Source organism: Phyllostomus discolor, chromosome 8, assembly GCF_004126475.2.
Source record: "Phyllostomus discolor isolate MPI-MPIP mPhyDis1 chromosome 8, mPhyDis1.pri.v3, whole genome shotgun sequence".
Taxonomy (NCBI): domain Eukaryota; kingdom Metazoa; phylum Chordata; class Mammalia; order Chiroptera; family Phyllostomidae; genus Phyllostomus; species Phyllostomus discolor.
This window is the reverse complement of record NC_040910.2, coordinates 111,793,125-111,800,979: the sequence shown is the minus strand read 5'-3', so window position 1 is coordinate 111,800,979 and position 7,855 is coordinate 111,793,125. Positions and strand designations below refer to the sequence as shown.

At 63.0% G+C, this 7,855-nt stretch overlaps 1 long non-coding RNA gene and 1 other non-coding gene across 3 annotated transcripts; both read right to left on the bottom strand.

Moving 5' to 3' along the window:
• Positions 1–4,456: 4,456 nt before the first annotated feature.
• Positions 4,457–7,004, bottom strand: LOC118502259. Of its 2 annotated transcripts, none has more exons than XR_004904973.1 (3): positions 6,804–7,004; positions 5,629–6,670; positions 4,457–5,410 (listed from the first exon to the last, which is right to left on the bottom strand). It is a non-coding gene; the product is annotated as an uncharacterized LOC118502259 (long non-coding RNA). The 2 variants fall into 2 exon arrangements; XR_004904974.1 differs by lacking the exon at positions 4,457–5,410 and having other exon boundaries at positions 5,419–5,759; positions 6,550–6,670.
• Positions 6,329–6,513, bottom strand: LOC114504415. Its single transcript, XR_003685187.1, has one exon.
• Positions 7,005–7,855: the final 851 nt, after the last annotated feature.

Below are 7,855 nucleotides of genomic sequence, written 5' to 3'. Positions count from 1 at the left end.
CCCTTTTCCAGAGCGTGCCATGGGGCTGTCTAGCGGCACTTCCTGCTCTCAGCCAACGGCAGCGGAGGGCCACCTGCTGACCGGCAGGGAAGCTGGGGGCTCGGGCAGCGGGCACGAGCCGGGTGGGAATGGAGTCCCCGGTGCCCGGCCACGTCAGCAAACCAAAACTCTGTAACCAACCTAGTCGCACGCGGAGGGGTGGAATTTCAAACCGATCAGTCTGGAACGGCCTGATCAATATCAGCGATCTGCCTGACGAGGCCCTTGTCCTGCCAGTCCCCTCCCGCCCAAGAAGAACCTTTTCTTTTGCTCACGACTCCCCTGCCCCACCCTTTGCCTTTAAGTCGCTGGGAAACATTCCCCCCACCAGGCCCTCAGCACGGGTCACGCATGGCTCACGCTCACACGCGCTGTGCGGGCTGGGAGGGTCTCTCCCGTCCGCTGTGCTGGGCTGTGTCCCTCCTGCTCCCTCGGCCTGTGCTGGCCTCCCTCTTTCTCCTTTTGTCGTTAGCCGGACAGAGCAGAGAATGGAAACACACACTCTGTATTTAAAACACTTTAATCTTATGTTTCGTTAGCTTAACACCAGCCAACGAAAGTCAGGCTCTTCTCTGTGACAGAGTCTTCGTCCGATGTGGTTGAAGACTCGGGCACGGCCCACTCTCACACCCGGGCTTCCACTAGTGGGGACTCCGGCAGCGATGCCCGTGATGCCCGTGGCCGGGCCTCCGCCCTCGAGGCAGAGAAAGTAACGATCGCGCGAGAGGACCCTGTCCCGAGTGAGAGGAGGGGGAAGTGCAGCCCGCCCAGTGTGGGCTGAGTGGTCCTTAGCGGAGGCTGATTTCTCGGTGACCTTTGTCCACTTCCCACCCACCACGGGCCTCCAGCATGGGCAGCTGAGTCAACAATGACTCTCCATCCTGCCCCAGAATCTTGAGTCACTAAACTCGACACACAGCGGCTGCTCTTCTCCAACACCTAAGTGACAGAGTCCCCAATGGTCCATGACACGCCTGGTTTGCAGGCGACCCACACACCACTGCTCTGGTGCGGAGGGGGACTGCTGGCTGGACACGGTGCTCATGGGGGCGTCCGCTGCCCAGGGGGTGCAGGCGGAGGGGGTGGGGGTAGGGGAAGGTCCAGCCTGGAGCCTGCTTCTCCCCTGATTCCGGGGCGGGGCTGCGTCATTTCAATTTCCCCGTCCTTGGGAGGAGGGGGCAGAGGGTGAGCTCCTGGATTCCTAGCAGTGAGATTTTAAAAGGCTGAGAAAGGGGTCCAGAATGAGTTCTTTTTTTTTTTTTCCCTCCAACTTCCCCTTATGTGCCTAAAAGCAGAACCACCCAAACGGACCCAACGTCCCAAACGCCCTCTGGAGGCTGGGGGTGATGACAGCCTGGGAAAGCTGAACCCCCAGAAAGCTGCCACCAGGCTCCGAACCAGAGGAAGTCGGCGCCCCACCCAGATTTCACTTCCAGACGCGTACCCCCCTCTTTCCAGCCCAATGGCACTCTCCTAGCGGGCACCCACTGGCCGTCGGAGCCGCGCGGGCTCGAACAAACCTGGCTCAGCCTCGATTCGTGCCGTTTGGTGTCGGGATGAGCGACATTCTGGCCGCCCCGAAACCCTTGTGAACCCTTAGCACACTGGCCAGGACTTCAAACGCCGGCAATGCGAGGCACCGGCCCCTTGCCAAAGAAAATCCTCCCCACGGAGCACCACCCACCAGCTGTTGTCGCCAGCAGAGAACCTCAATGAAAAGTTGCCTCAGAATGTGCTCATCTCCCTGCGTGCCACGTGCCCGGCCGCGTTCTGGGACAGCATTCGGGTCAGCAGGCCCCTGCGACGTAGTGAGCATGCCCCCCCCAGGGACTGGGAGCCACGGGGACACCCTGGCAGATTCCTAAGAAAGAGCCCAACCCGACAGATTAGCTTTCGGCATAACTTTCCAGTGAAGCAAGGTCTTGGCTAAAATACAAAAAACAACAAACCCTCCCCCCAACAAAACCCAACTCCGAACCGAGTTGCAAAAGAGATCCCAGTCCGGTGTGAGCCTGCACCCTCTAGTGGACAGAGAGAGAAGTTCGCGACCTTGACCAGCTCTGTTCTTGAGTCCCATTTTTAACTTCTCCGTCCCATAGCAAGTTTTCACAGTGAGACGATTCTAACAGTAAAACACCACTTCTTGGGGGCCACACTCTGCCTTCTCCACCGAGGCCGGGAAAAGCATCAGCTCTCAGGAAGGCCACTCCCGTCTGCCTCAACCCCCTCCCATAACCCCACAGCGCAGACGCCGAGAATGCCGAGGCCCACCCACGGCACGCCGCAGCCTACTTTAAATATGCGGCCTTTGGGGAGAACACGGATGCCGTCGCCACACCTATGCCAGCTGGGGAGCATTCCAGGAGCCACACTCGGTGGCACCAGCCACATGAAAGGCTCCGAGGCTCCCTGTGGGCTCTGGGTCTCCCCCCCACCCCACCTCCGGAGGCGCCAGCACCCGCCCCAGCGTGCAGGAGAACCCGGCTGCCGTGGGTGTGGGTGTCAGCGCGCAGACGGGGTGGAGGCCTGATGCCCACAGCCCACGGCGGGGCGGCAGGGTGGCGAGCTGGCCCGCCCAGGTGACCAGGACCGCCCTTCTCCCCCTCGCTCCCCTGTCCTGGGCAGGCTCCTCCGCCCTCAGGCCCAGGTGTACCCGCTGGGGACACTCGGGCACCTGGCTCAGTCGATCTGTGTCCCCACAAACGAGAAAGCAGAGGCAGGTAGATGACACCTGGCCCTCTCAGTACGATCCATCCACATCACAACAGAAACACCGCACGGCCACTCAGAGGGACCAGCCCCTGAACACTGCTGGTGAGCCCACCAAACCAAGGCCGACCTGTCTGCCTGACCATGACTGCCGACACGGGGCCCACAGCTGCCGGGCCAGATGGACACGCCCCGCCCGCAGCCGTCTGGGCTCAGGACTCGGGAGAGCGAGGCGGCGCCGGGCACCCATCGGTTCCAGAAATGGCAGTGTGGACGGTTGGCCCTGGCACACGCCACATCTGACACGGCACCTACCAGGCAGCTACTCCGCCTCCTCCCTCGGAAGCCAGGCACACGTGAGGGGGGGAGGGGGCACCTGCATGAGCACACCCCGTCAGTGGCCCAGACGTGAAAGCTCCAGGGGGGAAAGCCGAATGCCCACGGACACCCCGCCTCGGAAGCAGGCAGGCACCGTCCGTCGCAAAGAGCACCTGAGACCCTCCCCCACAGTGGCCCCCACAATTTCCCAGCTGGAAACCCACCGAAAACCCCCAGTGGACCCCAGGAGATGACGGGCACTGGCCCAGCCCTGAGCCCTCGACAGGACGTACTCCCGTCCCCGGCGCCCGTCTGGCGGGGGTCGCCATCACCCTCGCCGTCCCCATTCTGCCGAAGAAATCCAGGGGAGCAGGGACGTGGCCTGAGGCCAGCGGCAGAGCTGGGACCTGACCCCTGCACCCCCCCAACTCTCTGGGCCCGGGGAGCACGCAGGCACTTGTGCCCACGGGAGCCGAGGGGATGGGCAGGCACCCCGGGTTTGTCACGAGCAGGTCCAAAGTCCCGGACCACCTGCCCACACCCACCACACACACGCATGAGGGCCTACAGTGCCCTGACAAGCAAGAATGAAGAGAGCGGCCACGGCCGCCGCGGGACAGCTCACCCATGGCTACTGTCTCCCGAGTTCACGTCCACGGATGGCAAACGTCAAAGGACTGTGGAAAGTGGGAGAACTCCGTTCTGTGAAGACAGCCCACCCACACATAACCCCAGGGCCACAACCTGTCACTCTGCCACGACAGTGCCCCTGGGGTGCACATGTGCGGTGGGTGGACGGTTCCACTCCCCCGTGAGTCCCCAGGTCAGGGCTGCTGAGGGACGCAGTGACGGGCACAGGGCGCCAGCAGCCCAAAGGGCGTGTGTGTGACACCGAGCAGCCGCACGGAGAGCCCCCAGGCCAGCAGCTGCTCGCCCCCGCAGAGGGCTGGCGGCGCCCCCGGTGAGGCAGCGAAGCGTGGCCCGACGTACAGGCTGAAGCAAGAGGTTGGCGCAGGGTCACCATGCAGGTGAGGAACAGAGCTGGTCAGAGAAGGGGCGGGCCTGGGGGCCACAAGTGACAGCTCTGAGGTCACAGGGGTCATTCCCAGGGAAACCCTATCCCACACGAACTGCTCCCTCTGTCACAGCGAACACCAACCACAACTGCCCCGGCCACCCCTTCCCACCGGGCCACCCCGACGATGGCGTCTCCCTCCGGGTGCCCCCATTTCCTGGCAGCTCGTGTCCCCCAGGGGTGGCTGGGGCCCCAGCGCTCACACTCGCTCTGTCAGTCACTTTCACTGGGGACAGTGCTGCCACCCACGCACCTCAGGAGCAGAGGGGACACACTCAGACGCGCCACCACCCGGCACAGAAAACATTCAAGTGCGTGCAGAGTCTTGCTGGAGTCCGACTCCGTTTATTTACAGCCACACAAACAGGGTCGCACGCAGGTCAGCGTCCAACAACGGTGCGGTTCACGGGGAACCCGAGCTGACCCGGAAGGAAGGCCCCGAAGCGGAGTGGCCACCTTCCAGGCTCGGAGGACCAGGCAGAGAGGACATGGGCAGACCTGCCCGTGGCCACGCACGGGCCGTCCGGCGAACCCTGCGAAGAAAGTGTATCCGTCAGCCTGATCCTGCACAAGCAAACCTGAACCTCCAGAGAGTTCTCAGCGGGGGTGCCACAGAGCACCCTCGGAAACCTAGAATCTACCTCCCCCAGAATACAGTGTGGAAGGTGCCCTGAAGGGACCCTCCTCTGATCAGCCCCTCCTCTTTCCCCATCTTTAGGGGTCCCCAACCCGGAGGGCTGGTCCCCTCCTACTGAAAGTTACTCAGGGGCATCCGAAGCCCCAAGGCCGGCACGTGCACCCCACCCCCCAGTCTCCCTCAGACACCCACCTGCACCAAACCCACAACACACCCAGGGTCCCACGAGGCCTGTTACCCGACGCCGGCCCACTCCTTCCTGCACCTCTCTTCCCCTCCCCCAGCCTTGGGCTCCCCACCGCGCCCCCAGGCCCTGAGCTCCCCACGGCCTCTCCTCTTGTCTCGTGTGTCATCAGCTGGAAACAGCCATTCCAGGGCCCCAGCCTGAAGGGTCCCCCAAACATGTTTCTTCCCGACGCCCCCAACACCCAATGCCATGGACCCACCTCTCTCAGTCCAAGTCTCTCACTGCCAGGGACCGCTGCTCTTCACACCCTCCGAGGGACAGGTGTGGCGCTCCGCCCCACGGTGCTTGGATATGCTGAAGACGTGACCCCTCAACCCGTGCGCCGACGACAACGCAGGCAGAGCAGGGAGGAGGGAGAGTGCCGCTCCCCCCGGAGCAGGCTGACCTGCAGCCAAGAACACAGAAACTCAAGGTTCCACGCGCCGACACGCTGTGTGCGCGAGATCCGCAGGGGCAGTCACCCGAGGGCCGTCCCCAGGAAGGGAGGAGGTGCAGGCGACGTAAAAGGGCAGCTGTGTGTCCCCACTGCTGCACAGGGTCCCCGCTCCCTCCAATGCACTCTGTCCACGCTGCCCAACACGGTGGCCACGCCGCTGACATTACCTTTGAAAAGCCAGCTCCGCAGTCGCACCAGCCGCCCTGCAAGTGCTCACGAGCCCCGGGACTGCGGCCGCTCGGCCGGACTGCGCAGACGCAGAGCGCCTCCATCGCTGCGGAAGTCAGGCGGCGTCCTTCTGCAGAGGGCGCTCTTTAGAAATGGCGGGTTTCCGCACACCACCCTCTGGTTTAAAACCCTTGACCACTTCCCACATGCTTAGCAAAGACCCCCTGTGGCCCGGCCCACTCCCACCCTTTGAGCTCCGTCCCACACGGTTCTCGCCGTGCTGTCTCGGCTGCGGCAGCCTCCTGTCCGGACCTCTGCCCGCCACACCTGCTGGGCCATGGGCGTCTGGACATGCTGCCCGGGGCCTTCCCACCCAACTCCCACCCACCCCTCCGGGTCCAGCTCAGGGCCCCAGCCTCAGGAATGCATCCCAGTGTCCATCAGGCTACCGTGACACGCGCTCTCATAGAAACCTGTGCTCCCCTCACCCTCCGTCCTGCGATCACATGACCTCGTCTCTCCCACTGGGCGGTAGCTGGGAGAGAACAAGGACCACGCTGCTGCGTTTTTTCCGTATCCTTAACACGTAGGCTTGTGCTCCCCCTCCCCCACCCCAGCCAAGCACCAGTAAGTATTTATTACGTCCACACCATTCACGGGATTCAGAAACCCCGGCAGTTTTCCGATCTCTGAGCTCGGTCTTGTTTGCAGTATCATACATGATCATCAAACTGCTGCTAGCATGTTCACACCTGTTACTGCAAGTTCAAAGCCCAGGAGACACTGTCCCGGGCACTTACTCTAGGTCACGGCAGGGCTGCCTGGTACGGGCCGCACCCGCCGCTGGGCAGGTTCAGCAACACAGGAGCCTTTCGCCAGACCGTGCGCCTTAGACCCGTGGCCCCCAAGCCTTGGCGTACCTGGACCCCCCAAACCGAGGTCACTCGAACGTCATCGAAGAGGAGCAGGGGACAATAACCACGTGCGCCCTCCCTGCCCCGATCGCCGGAAGCTGGCGACTTCTCATTTCCCAGGGACACCCTGGAGAAAGGGAGTAAGAAGGCAGACAAGGTCATTCGGTGTTTCCACACTCCCAGGGACCGCGCCGGCTACCGGCCGGGCGCCCCGAGGCTTTTCTGGCGGCCGCGGCGCCTCTTACAACCGCTCACCCCACCCTGGAGCCCGCGTGGGGTCAAGTTCCCTCGGCCTCCAGGGTGCAAGCTGTCCCTGAGGTCTCGGGCCCCGCGGAGGCGTTCCCGCCCCCGCACGCTGGCGCCCGTGGCAGTGGAAGGCACGCGACACCCCCACGGGCCCGGACGGCCACCAGCCAGAGGCGGACGGATGGTCCCCAAGGCTACGAGAAAGCACGCGTCGCCACGTACCGCCCACCCTGGAACAGAGGCCGAACACCCTCACTCCGGACCGGAAGTGACGACTTACCATCGAGGTGGCACCTAGAGAGTCGCTCTCGCTTTGAAACTAGGTCCTCCAAGGCCGTCTTAAAGGGGCCGCGGTCGGCAAGATGTTGGTGAATGGGGATGCGTGCCTAGGGCAAAGCACAGAGCCCCAGACTCTGGGGCCTAGGGCACGAGAAGCTGGGTGCGCGGAGCCGAGCGCGCATCGGCCCTTACTCCTCACGCAGCCCTGGGAAGGGAGTGGGTACACTGCTCACTCCTGTTGTCCAGGTGAAAACACCGGGGCTCCTGCGCCGGGTTCGACCCCAGCGCTCTTTCGCCGCCCACGTGGCCGAAGGAGAAAGCTCAGAACAGGGGTTATATGACGGTGCAGGCTAACTTTGCCTGTTGGGACATCTGCTGGAAATCTTATTCTGCCAAAAATTGAGCACGTGATCAATTCCCCGCAGTTCGGTGGTTCAGGGGGCAGAGGAAGCCACCAGAAGCCTTGCTCCTTTGGGTCCAGTGGCGCACCGGAGGAAGAATTTGCTGGAGCTGAGGCAATGTCAGAATCTTGGAAATTTTCTGACGGCCACCCTCCTTGGCTTAAACACGGTCACCAGTCCTGTACCTTCTACAGGGGCAGCCACACAAACCGGCAGGCTTGCATTCTGCCTTCAGGCAGGGCCCGCGCTCTTTGGTTGGCCGCAGGCCCCCTCTACTCCCTATTACACACCCTCCGTTCCCAAGTCCAGGGGACTCAGAGCGCCCCGCCCCTCACGTGACTCATCACATCGTGCCGCAACTTTCCTTGTCCCCCAGCCACTTCCTC